This window comes from Boleophthalmus pectinirostris, unplaced genomic scaffold (genome assembly GCF_026225935.1).
Source record: "Boleophthalmus pectinirostris isolate CB_2022bp ecotype Guang Dong unplaced genomic scaffold, ASM2622593v1 HiC_scaffold_17, whole genome shotgun sequence".
Classification (NCBI taxonomy): Eukaryota; Metazoa; Chordata; class Actinopteri; order Gobiiformes; family Gobiidae; genus Boleophthalmus; species Boleophthalmus pectinirostris.
The window spans coordinates 10,465,687-10,480,019 of record NW_026571115.1 but is presented as its reverse complement, the minus strand read 5'-3'; the positions used below and the strand labels follow the sequence as shown (position 1 = coordinate 10,480,019).

Below are 14,333 nucleotides of genomic sequence, written 5' to 3'. Positions count from 1 at the left end.
GCTTTGTATCGAAAATAAAAACGTCACACACTGTCCATAACTGCTGCTGTCAGGCTCATCATTTTGGTCTTAAAATGTTGTAAACTGCTTGCCTCGATGAGCTTCATTAAACTGTACTCCCTTAGTCCACTTCTTTATACTGTCTATGGTAGAAACATGCAAGGAGTCAAACCCAGAACCTTCTTGCTGTGAGGTAAGAATCTGTCAGCATTACGTGTTACATTGTACTTTATGTGGCAAAGGTAATGTAGTGTAAATGAAGTCCTCTAGACCAACATTTACCAAAGACATCTATATATTTTATTATATTTTACTGCTTGATCTGTCCCCCTTTCATGTGCAGAATAGCTTCGCCCTTGACCTGTAAAAACTGAAAAATATCCCCTGTAATCAGCTTAGACAGCATCAAATTCGACTAAATTAAACTTTATCTTTGGCCCAGAAACATAGGAATAAAAGCGTAGTGGACTCTATAAGAGAAAATGGGATTTAGGCACCGGCTGAAGCGTGAAGGGGGCTGAGGGCCTGTGGTGTTATAAGGACTCTCTTGGCAGCTAAATGTGCTGAATTTATAGGTCAATAAGTGCTCCGAGCCAGTATAGCACAGATATAAGAAAGAGCCTTTTTCACATGTGCTCCCAAGTTCTCACGTCTAGAAGTGTGGCTATACTTACTAAAATATTATCACTTAATTTAAAGGTGTAATATGTAACTTGTCTCCATAGAGATGTTATTGCTTTACCAAAAAATTCCATAGTATAGCATTACACTTCTATTCACATTTATTCAATTGCAGGTGTTTTATTGCTCAAAAATATCTTATTCTTATCGTGAGCGGGTTTGCCTCTCCACCTGCTCATTTGCATAAGTACATTTAGTGATATACTGTGGAACATTCCAGGCAAAGCAGTAACATCTCCATGCAGACGAGCAGATGGCAGACCCTCCACCTGAACAGTTAGTGCAAGTGATGAAGTACTTCCTATTTCAATTAGTCACTCTCAACTTTTGTCACAGGCTCCTGAAAATGTGTTGTTTAAATCCATTTTGTAGATTTTTTCTTGAGTTTTCAGACTAACCTAAAACTTATTTGGCAGCGTTTGTTTATGTGTGCATTGCATCACCATGGTAACTGCTGAACATTCCACCTATAGACATACATGAGAAACACCCCCAGCCTGATGTCACTAAGTATCATTACATGAATTATATGCTTATATTTAGATTCTTGTTTCTAAGCCATATTTACCAAGCTTTAAAAAACATGCTGCAACTGCAAATTTTAAGATGTAAAATTTACCTATGTGAAGTTGGCCGCCCATCAAATGCAAATCTACACAAAAACTAAGTCAATCGTTTGTGCTTCATTTGTGCTGTGAACAGTTTTGTTTGTGCTGCTTTAGTTTTTGAGATATTAACAAATCTTTTATAGGTCAAATTAGGGTGAGCCAGCCCCTCGGGAAGCTTAAAAATGCTCTAAAACAGCCCAAAATCGTGTCATTAGTTTGTGCTGTTTTGTGCTGCAAAAAGTTTAGTTTGTACTTTTATGGTTCTTAAGACATTAGCAGTTTTATGTTCAGCCGATAACGACATCCAGCCCCTGAAAATGTTAAATAGCCTCAAAACAGGCAGAAAATTATGAAACGTTTGTATTTTGTTTGTGCTGTTTTGTGCTGAGACAATTTTCATTTGTGCAAGTATATTTCTAAATGTATTAATTATTATTTTTGCGGAAATTATTTTACGTCATTTTGACTCAGCTGATGGCAGTGGCTTTGCCAAAATTTCACAAAGCTAGTAAAGATAAATGATCTCAGACAGTGGAAAAGTTTGTATCAGTGTTTAGTAAACTGCTTTTGATTCATATTTTATATAATAATGCAGACTTTTCACAGCCTGAGATCGTTTATCTTCACTAGTTTTGCAGAGTTTTGGTAATGCTGCTACCGTCAGCTGAATGGAAATGACGTATACGGTAATCTCTGCAAAAATAATAATTCATAATTTTAGAAATGTACTTGGCACAAAACAACACGAACGAAATACAAATGTTTCATAATTTTCTGCCTGTTTTGAGGCTATTATCATTTTGAGGGACTGGATGACGTCATTGGCCGAAAATAAAACTGATATGATATCTTCAGAACCATAATCGCGCAAACAAAACTTTTTGCAGCACAAAACAGCACCAAACACCAACGACTGACACCATTTTGGGCCATTTTAGAGCATTTTGAAGCTTCCTGGAGGGCTGGCTGACCCTAATATGACCTATAAAATATTTGTTAAAATCTCCAAAACTGTTTCAGAAAGTTTCACAACTAAAGCAGCACAAACAAAACTTTTTGCAGCACAAAACAGCACAAATGAAGCACAAACTCTCAACACCATTTTAGGCACTTTCAGAGCCTTTTGAAGCTTCCTGTAGGGCTTGCTGACCCTAATTTGCCCTATAAAAGAATCATTAATATCTCTAAAACAGTTTTGGAGATATTAACAGTTCATAAAGTTTTGTTTGTGCTGCTTTAGTTGTGGCAAAACTAAAGCAGCACAAATGAAACTTTTTGCAGCACAAAACAGCACAGAGCCCAAGCGGAGCACAAACGGTTGACGTAGTTATGGTGTAGGTTTGCGTTTGATGCGGGGCCAGGTGTACAATTTGAATCATTTTCTTTTCAAAGAGTCTTGCTAATATTCTGACCCTGAATCTACTGAAGTGGTACCAACAGAGATAAAGCTTAAATGTTTTTCGATGCGGGTGAATAATTTAAACATCAAAGTGCTGTGGCCATAAGCTACACTCGTCACTGTGCTCCAGTGGGATGTGAGCTTTGTTGTTCTGAACAAACCTGTGGGCACGAGTTTAGCATCCCATTAATACTGAGGAGCCACACTTTGATAAGAGGCTAAAGCTGTAAGGATAATATAATTAGATAAATATTTTTACAGCTGAATTTTCACTTTGCAGTTTTATGTATTTAAGGTCCTATATTACGCAACACCAGTGTTGGGGAGTAACATACATGTACCAGAGTTATGTAATCAGAGTACAAATTATGAGTAACTGTATTTGGTTACAGTTACTGTTTCAGTGAGTGGTAATTGGATTACAGTAACTTTGTTGGAATAAATGGATTACACGACGGTATTTTACTGTTTTCACATTTTGGGCTATATCCCTTTTTTATCCCTTTTTTTTTTTTTCCCCCTCTGTAATTCAACTCATTGCCGGACACAAAACCAGGTCTAAAACCAGGTCTAAAACAAGATTTAACAGGACTAAACCAGGACTAAACCAGGACTAAACTAGGACTAAACCAGGACTAAACTAGGACTAAACCAGGACTAAACCAGGATTAAAACCAGGTCTAAACCAAGTCTGGGCTTTTTATTTTCTTTTCAGACAAAACTTCTTATGTGAAGATTTCCTCATCTTTGCTTCTCTACAGCAAATCAAGTAATCCAAAGTATTCAGATTACGTTACTCACTTTAAGTAATTTAATGGATTCCATTACAAACTACATTTTGGGCTATGTAATCTGTAATCTGTAGGGGAATACATTTTAAAAGTAACCTCCCCAACACTCCGCAACACTGACTATTGTGAGCTTTTAGCCGCTTTATAAATGATAATAACTCTTCATAAACATGTTTGAGTAACCTTTTATTATTAATCTGTCTACATCTCCAAAGCTCAAAATGCTCTGTTCCATCTTGCGATGTCATGAAGTGGTAGTTTTCAAGTTAACAGCTACCTAGAGACAGGCTGAAATTATACAAATTGTAGTTAAGGTGTATGGAGTTTAAAAACACAGTGGAGCAATTCCTGTATTACCACGTGACATCACAAGGTGGAAACAAAGATCAGGAAACATCAAAGGTCAGAAAACATCATAATATAGGCCCTTTAATAAAAAAATAAATAAATACTTATTCTAATAACAAAAAGATTCAAAATTGTAGAAAATCGAAAAGTGCTGGCAATATGAACACTCTATCCAATACAAGGGCATCTTTAGTTATTTCCTCTGATGCTTTACAGAATAAACAATCAATTCTAGACAGAGACGTTTAAGACATAAGCCTGTCTAGTGATGTGAACAGATTTTCAATTCGCATCCACTGAGACTGCCCCAAGTCTCGCCTCCAGCTTAAAAAAATAAAAATAAATAAATAAAACGATGACTGGCAGCAAGAAACTTTTTTGCTAAATGACTCTCACTCTAATGGGCAAAGGAAAGCTCAGCTCTATCACCCAAAAATAAACTTGTCAGTGGTTACAAAATGAAGGTTAATTACATGAAATACTGTTACCAAAGTTTACACATTACCATAGCAACCATCGTGCAATTTATAGATGCCATTTTGAGGACTTTTGGCCATAGAAGAGGACATTGTTTATTTTTAACAGACATTACATTTCTTATGTCTTCTTTATTTATTTGTAATTGGACAGCACATATACCAATCAAAATCAATCAATCAAACAATTTTATTCTTTATTATTTATTCAGTGTTAGACAATGTTGCCAGAGGGTTCAAATATGGAAGTATAGATGTATAGAAGTATAGATGTGCCAGAAGTGTTGGTTCAGTCCTGGTTCAGTCTGTATGCATCGCAAAAGTCCGGCATTGCAGTTTAAGTCACGGAAACGCAAAACGACTGTTATGTGCGTTTTTTTTTCCATTATTCATTTAAATACTAAATTGAAAACAGAAAAAAAAAAGAATCATTATCTGTTTTTTTGTTTTGGTTTTGGAGACAAATAATGAATAATAGTTGTTTTTTTATTTTTTTATTTTTGGTTTTATTTTGAAAAACGAATAAACAAATGATACAAGGATTATAAAAAAACAAAAACAAAAAAACCCTTACTGTTTGGTTGTTCATGGCGTGCGAGAATGTTGAATGTCTTCTGCTTTTTGGCCTCATGAGAGTGGTGTTAGCAAGTTCCCATAGTAACAGAATGTGCGGTGAACTTTGACCTAAAAGTTTTCGATCTGAATTTCTCAACTTAATTTTTATTTTTTTTATCTGAATTTGGCAACTTGAGTTTTATTTATTTATTTATTTTCTTTTAATCAGAATTTCTCAATTATTATTATTATTTTTTTCAATCTAAATTTCTCAACTTGAATTTTTTTTAATCTGACTTTGGCAACTTGAGTTTTTTTTGGGTTTTTTAAATCGGAATTTCTCAACTGAAATTTTCTGAACATTATTTTTTTTTTTTTATCTGAATTTCTCAAGTTGAATTTCTCAACTTGAATTTTTTAAAATTTGAATTATCTGAATTAAAGATGCTGAAAAGTAATGTAAACTCATACCCACCTATCACATGTTAATGTTTTTGGGTTTTTTTTCTTCAGTTATTTCCATTTCAACTATTTTTTATTCATATTATTTCATTCATTATGAAATATTCTAATTCAAAACTTCTGGCTCGTCTATACTTCCATACTCAAACAACAATACTGTCTGAATACATGTTAGAATAGCAGCATGATGAAGACTGGAAATGTAAATGGGTCCGGTCAAGCGATGACGGAGGGAAACGGGCAGATTTTTTACATCTTATTCAGAAACTAGAGGGACTATTGAAATAATTAAGATATTAGAATGTAGGAAAGAGTTAACACTCCAACAGGGTAAAGTTAACCCTGCCATATTCTTTCAAGTTGTGGACAAAAAAATTTAAAAACTCATGTCCGTAGCAGGAGGGAATGAAATATGCAGCACTTTTTGGACAATAAATCCAAACAGTGATAACTCTTGGTTCTCACTTACATATCCTTAACAAACTGGTTTGAATATTTGCTTCATATAGTTTTCTACCATATGGTACAAGATTAGGTTGAAAAACCTCTTACATTTTGAGTCATGAGATTTTTTATTAAGAAAGGTCATGGTAACGGAGGGAAAAGTAACGGAGGGAAAATTGTGCAACAAGTAGAAGGTGCAGGATTTTACATAATTTGTCAACTTTTTTCTTCCAAATACTTTAATATTACTTCAAAATGAAAGGAAACTATTTCTATAAAATATGTCAGTCCTTCCAAGCAAATTTTATCATTTTAAATACTTTTTTTGGGGGGAAAAATCATGTACCTTCATCAACAGTTCAAAGATGGAATAACACAAGATATGATGAAATACATCCATTTATTGACATGATTTGCAGGTCTTTGAAATTTGGGAAATAATTGTTCCATGTTTCATACATGGTCTGTTAAAAACGTATGGAACTTTAGAACCAAAAATGGTACAGAAAAAAGGTAAACAGTTTCATAAACTAGAGTACATATGCTATCTGTTCAATACATTTTTAAAATTTTTTGCCTTGCTGTTTACTTCTGCTTGACCGGCCCAAATATGTATAAAAATGATAAACAACGTGGCTAATTTCCATTTTCAGTCTCTCATAAACTCTTTCTTCATTTGAATGCACCTGATAATGCGTGTCTCATCCTCATTGCCCCAGACAAAAAACTCACCCTGACCTAAATAGACATAAACATATAATAAGGTTAGTTTGTATGTTCTGAAGTGAATGCATTTTGACAGCGGCCCTGAGTCAGTCACAGATCGCTCTAAGCTGTAATGTTAAAATAGCTCTTAATAGTAATGCTAAGGTGCCACGCTGACAAATGATTGGCTATAACGGAGGTGTATGTTGGCTATAGGGACTCTATCTGATTATATAGACTGGAGACCATATAGAAAGTGCGCTCAATCATCTTTCTACAATTAGTGACAATTACAGGTGTCTTATTAAATGGAGTTTGCAAAATTGAGTCAGAATTCTCTAATGGATTGTAAGGTGAGGGACGTGAGTAATGGCTCTCAAGATTTGCATTTATTCAGAGGATGTGAAAACTCCAGTCTGAAAGTCTCACTCTTTGCAGGAATGACTGCAACATTAAAGGTCCTATATTACACAAAATCCCCACATGTGAACTTTAAGTCAGGTTATAATGTTGTTGCCTTCTCAAAAAGATGCTTAGAGTTGTGTTTTGTTTCATTCACACGTTTGAGTAAGCCTTTATTATTAGTCTGTCTACATTTCTATAGCTCAGAATGCTCTGTTCCACCTTGTGATGTCATGAAGTGGTTTTCAACAGCTACTTTTTACCTTTAGTTCAGCTGAGATTGGAAATTTCAGGGCTGAAATGATTCTAGTAAAGGTGTATTGTTGTTTGTTTTGTATTACTTTATTATCCCTGTAGGGAAATTGTCCTCTGTACTGGGTGGAGCACCTCTTATATTACCACATGACATCACAAGGTGGAACAGAGTGTTTTCTGTTTGAGAGCCTAAATATGCAGTTCATATTATATGAGTTTATGTGTTAAATATATGTAAATGAAACAAAACACAACTCAGGGAAAAAATTGTGTAATTTGGCCCTTTAATCTCAAATGCCGTTGTAAAATGGATGGTTAAATGGATGCAATTAGCAAATCACAAAGGTTGCTGCAGTTTTTGAAATACCATGCTTTCAACTAAATATCTTATTTTGCATACAAATTGCTGACTTTGTAGTTTAGATCTTTTCAAACATGTTCTGAAATGTGATTCTTGTATTAAGTTGTCAGTTCATATTTCAGTCTTTTTGTCTATGGCCGTACCGGCTTGTCAAAGCCTGATCCTGTCAGATCTCAGAAGCTAAGCAGGGCCGGGTCCGGTTAGTACTTGGATGGGAGACCACTGGGAAAGTCAGGTGCCACGGGGGGAGCCAGCTGTAAAAAACACAACAACCTGTTGTTGTGTCCATAGGCAAGGCACTTCTCCCACATTGCCTAGTATGAAAGTGATGTGTGAGTGATAGTGGTGGTCAGAGGTGGCCTGATTCATCAACCAGTTTAACTTCATGGAAACCGTCTGACCTCGCAGCATTAGGATTTGTTTGCTTGACGGTAGGCAGGTACTTTTTTATTTAAACGATCGCTACTGTTTGGTTGTGATGTATGTAATGCGCCGGAACGCTCAGTGGTGTCCAAGTAATTGCCGGCACAACAGTAAACAAAGCAGAGAGTGAACTTGTCTGTCAACGATCATTGTTGTTTCTGCGAGATGAACTTGCGAATTAAAGGTGCAATAAAAAATGTGAAATTTGTATTTGACAAAGGAAGTCCAAAGGAGGATAGTGTATGCAGTTTTCTATTGCAACTCGGGTTGGTTCAGCTCTTGTTGATTGGCAGGTGTGCGGTCTACAACTTCTGGGGTTCATGCAAACTGTCAAGTGTAAGTGTATTCCGATTCCTGACCTAGTCGCTGGAGAGGAATGAAATTGAGCGGAGGCACCAGGTGGTGCCAGTCTGGCTAGGTCGAGGGGCCAATGGTGCAGATTGGCAGCCGCACTTTTATCAGTCTGCCCCATGGCAGCTGTGGCTACTATAGTAGTTTACCACCACCGGTTATGGAGTGAATGAATAATGCTCTGTAAAGCATCTTTGTGACATACGTATGTCTGTGAAAAGCTCTATATAAATAAAAACTTACTTATTTTTACTCTGTGTAAAATGTTTGAACAGAATCATTATCAACAAATATTGTAAGATTTTGGTTGGGGCCCCCTATATGCTTTGAGGGCCAACTGCAGCTATAACTCACTGATGATACTTATGCAAACACATTAAGTTAGCATGACATTATTAGCACAAAAGTTCACAGCAGTTCTCTCTGTGGTGTCACCCCCTAGTGGTTGTACCCCTAAACAGCCCCGGGCCAGCCCTGAATACTCACTTTTAGATAATTTTCCCAGTGCATTCAGCCCTAGGTAATGGTGAGATAAGGTATGAGTAATGACTTTCCAGGTTTGCATGTACTGGGAGAACATGTAAACTCCATTCAAAAAGATCCCACTCTCTTTGGGAATCTAACCCACAACCTTTTTGTTGATAATGAAAATGCCAAACCACTACGCCACTGCTCCATTTATTGCAATACAAACTAAAATTGACAGCAGAGAATCAAAGGGCAAACATGCCATTATGAGTGAAATTGATTTATCAAAGCTCATAATCTCTATATCCTCTGTCAGAACAGTGTAATACAGAAATATTCACAGTTTTATACTCTTGATAAAAGCACTATCTCTCAACATCAAAGCGGAAAGGTGCAAAACACAACAGCTGTTGAATCTGAAATGTCTTAAAAGGTTGGTGAAAGGAATAAAACATTACATAAAAACATAAAAAAGAAAAAAAAAACTACAAAGTGTGACTCATTTTTGGCTCTTACGTGTCCTTGAAATGTGAATAATACCGTTTATACAGAAAACAAACAGCTGGTTTATATTTTGGCTTTGTGTCTGTTATCTGTAGTCCAGATAATGATTATTTTAATAGTCAGGATTATTCAGATGAATCGTTACGGCCCGTAGAGTTTATAGCAGTTCATGTTTGTGTCCAATGTATCTCTATGAGGAGACGGTCACATGTCCTCTCACCTCCTGATGCACTTCATTAGCCTCAGAGAACAGCAGGTCTGAGCTCTGGCCGTGGACACGAGCTGATGAAGACAAACAGCAGACTCACAGACACACAGTTTTTTCTCTCCATGGGTTTGTGTTCCTGATATAAACGTAATTTTGAGGACTTTTGGTTGTTGAAATGAAAGAACATTTTGTTTGCTGTTCACTGTGTTTCTTGGTCTCGTTTTTCGCTTGGATTGGCTTAGACAGGATGAGTAGACGTCATGTTCATACCTGTACGGGTTTAATCGTTTAACACTAATGTAGTTACGGATGGAAAGGCATCTGGCTTATGAATCTGCCAAATCACAGTGTTCCTGATGTTTCTGAGGTTGTTTTCTGTGTATTATTTTAATGTAAACAAATGACTATTGACTATTTTAATGGTTAATGATGGGACAGGGGGCAAATAAAATGCACTTAAAATAGCTTAAATGAATTAAGTATTCTATATTAAACTTGGAATTTAAGATGAAATTGTATGGTGAAGCCAAAATTATTGGAATTCATTTATAAATAATTGGGGTGGGGTGTGACACAATTTCCACAAGACAAGACAAGAGATGAGACACCAGATTGGGTCCACGAGAACAAGACCAGATGAGATTGTTATAATTCATCATAAATAAATCATGAGTTTCAGTTTAGTTCACAATTTTCAGTTGTTTTTTTTTTTTTTCTTTACTTGTAATATTTAGAATTTATACAAATCTACCAGTGTTTTTTTTTTTGTTTTGTTTTTTCATGGCTGATACCAATGCAGTTTGCTTAGAATTCAAAGCAACCAATGGCCAATAAGTCGATGATGTGCTGATATTTTCAGGCGAATATGTTGAGCTGATTTTGATATTTCCCCAAATTATTCAATATAGAAATTTACTATAAACTCACCCACAGCCCTTTTTTCACCACAAATAGACCTGTGTAGTCATGTTTTGCAGAGTTATCGCTTCACATTGAAGTGTTAAAGATGCATTGCGTAACTTTTCTGGTGGATGGTCTGTTAATAATCCTTTTTATCTTCATGGAGAGCAAAGCAGACCAAGTTATAGGTCAGGTCTGTGGAGAGCTGACCCTGCTCGCAGTCAGAATGCCTGTATTTCAATGTGTTTTTGAGCTATTAAACCACCTGTAACTGAATGAATATGAGGTAGAGGTGTTTAATGTCATACTGTGGAACACTGCAGGCAGAGCAGTGACATATCCATAGAAACAAGCAGGTGACGGACCCCCAACTGAAAAGTTACGTAGTGCACCTAAAAAAAATAAAAAAAATAAATAAATAAAACTGTGTGTGTATTCTTTAGGCCAGTGTTTGTCTTTTTTTTTTGGGGGGGTTCTATATGTTAAAAGTTACAAACCTTCGCAACCCAAGTCAATATACATTATTCGTAAATCACAAAATAAAGGGGGATTTGACTGTTATTGAACGTTAATGAAGATATATTATTGTTGACTGAGTGATCGTATCTCTGTGAACAATTAGTATTACTCAAGTTTTAAACAATGAAGTAGCAATAAAAGGATCCATAAGTGGCCTATTTGGACATTAAAATGTAGCCCATTTCTTTTCAACATTCGATTGAACCAGTAATATTACAACAAAACAGTCAATAAAATAATTACAAAAAGATCTGAAACAATACAAAATATGTCTTAACATTTCAAAATTTCTAATGAGTTAGGTGGGCCTGTCTATGTTTTTGTAGGGTGTTTGGGTGCAGTAGGAGAGCACAACAACAGATCAGGCGCAGCATTCAGTCTGTTTCTGTGCTTCGTCTTCTTTTTTGTGAGCACAGAAAATCCCAGTTCACACATATATGTAGCAGTGGAATAAGCATAGAAATTCTGGCCCCACTCAGGACAGGATATTCACTTGCTCTGTCATGTGTCAGAACTGTATATTGTAGACCTACATGCAGATCGTGACAGAGCAACCCACCCCCCCCAAAAAAAATAAAAATCTCTTGAGACCTGAGCGTCGTGACTTAGTTTTTGTGAAAGAATGCTTTAGGCAACAGGTCAGGCCTGTCTGGAGATTTAAAACCAATAGCCCATTTGCTAAAAAGTGCAAATATCGTCCCAATATATCAGCCAACTAATACATCAGTCTATTTCTTCTTCTCAGGAAATGCATCGCACCAGCACTTAGCCTCTTTTTTTGTCCAAACCAAATATAAACAAGAACAATAAACAAGTGTATAAAAAAGAATCTCACAAAATAGTTTTTCTCATGCGTGCCCAGTCCTGTGGCAACTTTGTCTCACAGAATCTTGTGGCATGAGATCTTGTCCCATCCCTTCTGTATAACTCAAACATGTATTTATTTATGTTGGCAGCGAGACAGGAGTCCATTTTGTCCCTCAGCTCCATCACATTTCGGAGCAGTGGCAAATGTCCCCTTATAATAGACTCTGGGGACAGTGCAGCCGATATGTCAGTAACTATAAACACTATAGCTCCTCCTCTTGTGCACAAGGGGCGGAAAATGACTCACCTTTTCAGTGCATAAAAGAATAGTGTTAATGCAGACGCCAGCTCAGATCTCACATGTGTTTATTTGGACATAGGAGCGGTGGAGTGAGAGGGGCTTTGTCATTTAATCGGACCACCTACCGCCCGGGCTGTGTGTGGGTCTATACATCAGTGAGGGGCTATTGTGGTGAAGTGTATACAAGGCTTTACTGTCTCTAAGCAGCTCTTACGTTATAATCTGACAGGGTTTTTCAAACTGGGATAAGTGCTGTTTGCTCTATGGAACATTTGTGTAGTGTTGTCACCACATTTCAAACTCAATTTCCATAGTAAAGAACAGATGTAATACTCGATACTCTGTAAGGATAAAAAAAAAAAAACATTCCCATCATTTACACAATAGAATGTAATTTTCAATATTAAATTGTAGAACTTTCTTTTATATTCCCATGTGGCCTTATATCTGATCTTATACTTGTTCTGATCATAGACTGTATATATAAATCAAGCCCCATTCAAGTCAATGGGCTGAGCTCAATGAGTAGAGGAGCTAGAGCGGAGCAGAGTGTAGTCAGAGCTAACAATTATAAAGTGTTTTTTTAAGACAACTGCAGGTTTTTGAGCTGAGAAACAGTTTATCATCTAAAAATAGGTAAAAATTGGCACAAAATCTGACATTTTTGAAAGTTGTAGGTGCCCTGTCAGCTGAACACGAGCAGTTTGTGATTACATTGTGCTCTATGAGGAAAATCCTGTCTGAGAGCAGGGGATTTTTTCGCTGAAGTACCAGTGAGTGGCCACCATGTCATCTGGAGGCAGCTACAAGCTAGATCAGGGGTGGGCAAACTTTCTGGCTCGCGGGCCACATAGGGTCCTAAAATTTGACTGAAGGGCCAGACAGAAGACAGGACATAACGTGTTAAGAGCTCAGATTCATTACTTTCTTATTCACATTTACCTAGGACTTCAGATGCGCTACACGTTTCATCACTGATGTGAAAGATTCAAAACACATAAAACTGTTGAGACCTGTTCCACTGCACATCATGACTTCTATATCATGACTTCACTGTTTTCAAATATGACTGATAACAGCTTAATAACAAAGCTCACGCCATTCATCCACAGATACATACCTGTGAGTGCAGTAAAAACCTGATTCCAAAATGTTGTACATATTAACAAATACAACTCACAGATCACAGGTTTTATTGAATGATTTTTACCAACTCAAACTGAAAGCAGTACAGTCTTATATCTTAAGCACCAACTGCTTCACTCATGGTCTGAATAACTCCTGTAAGAACACTTTCCCATAAAGCATTGCGACCAACATAATACGCCGAAACTCAATGTATATATAGTGCGCCATCTACTGGGAAACGCTGGAAATGCATGACAAATAAAACATCAACAAGGTTTATTATTGTAATTTATTCCAGTTCGGCGGGCCGGATTAAAAGGTTTAAAGGGCCGCATACGGCCCCCGGGCCGTAGTTTGCCCACCCCTGAGCTAGATCCTTGATATAAATGAACATAGCTAACTCACTAGCCTCCATGTTACTAATAGGAAGTAAACATGGGCATGCTTCTGACTCCATCAACTCTGGCCCCAATTGACTTCACACAAAACTTCTGTCAGTCTACCCCAGGGCAACTATGGCAACAAATTTTGAATTATTTTCAATCACAATAAGACATTATTTTTCAATACAAGACTTTACAGTAGTCCCGTCCAATTTGTCACTATTTATCTATGAGAAAGTTCATATACAGCCCTTAGGCTGTATTTATAAAAGGACATGGCTAAACCACTATCTGCCGCCTTCCAAATAAAAAGTGTTCATGGGGGTGACTTTAAATGTCACACGCAGCGAGTGTGCTCAGTGTTTATGGAAGTCGCCTAAACGCTAGGCTAGTCTCCCAAAATACGGTCCAGTTCTTTGTAAAAAGGACAAGTTACACGTCCACTGCTGCTTCGGCTTTCCCTCCATTGACTAGACTCCGAGCCTGACGTGTAGGTGGGATGAATGCGACCTGGAACTTCAGACTGAAATCACATGTCAAAAGATCAGATATGTATCAGTTTTAAGAGCACATATCACGTGGCCTGGGTCACATTTGAAAAAGTCAGATCTGTGTTGTTCAGACTGTCATTAAAAGATCAGGTACAGGTCACACAGGGGTGAAAAAAATCAGATTTGGATCACTTCAGTGCAGTCTGAACGCAGCCTTAGGGCACTTCGTTTATACAATCTTTGGTCACAAAACTAAAAATTGATACGTGTATTTGACATCAAGGCATAGACTCAAGACAAAAAAAGATAATAAAAACACTCTTTATTTAGATAATAGAATGTGTTCAACATATCAACATTAAA

At 36.8% G+C, this 14,333-nt stretch overlaps 1 protein-coding gene across 1 annotated transcript in view; it reads left to right on the top strand.

The window, feature by feature from the left end:
• The window catches only part of LOC110161700 (SH3 and cysteine-rich domain-containing protein 2), a 103,304-nt gene that overhangs the window by 25,096 nt on the left and 63,875 nt on the right, over positions 1–14,333 (top strand). The window lies entirely within an intron of this gene.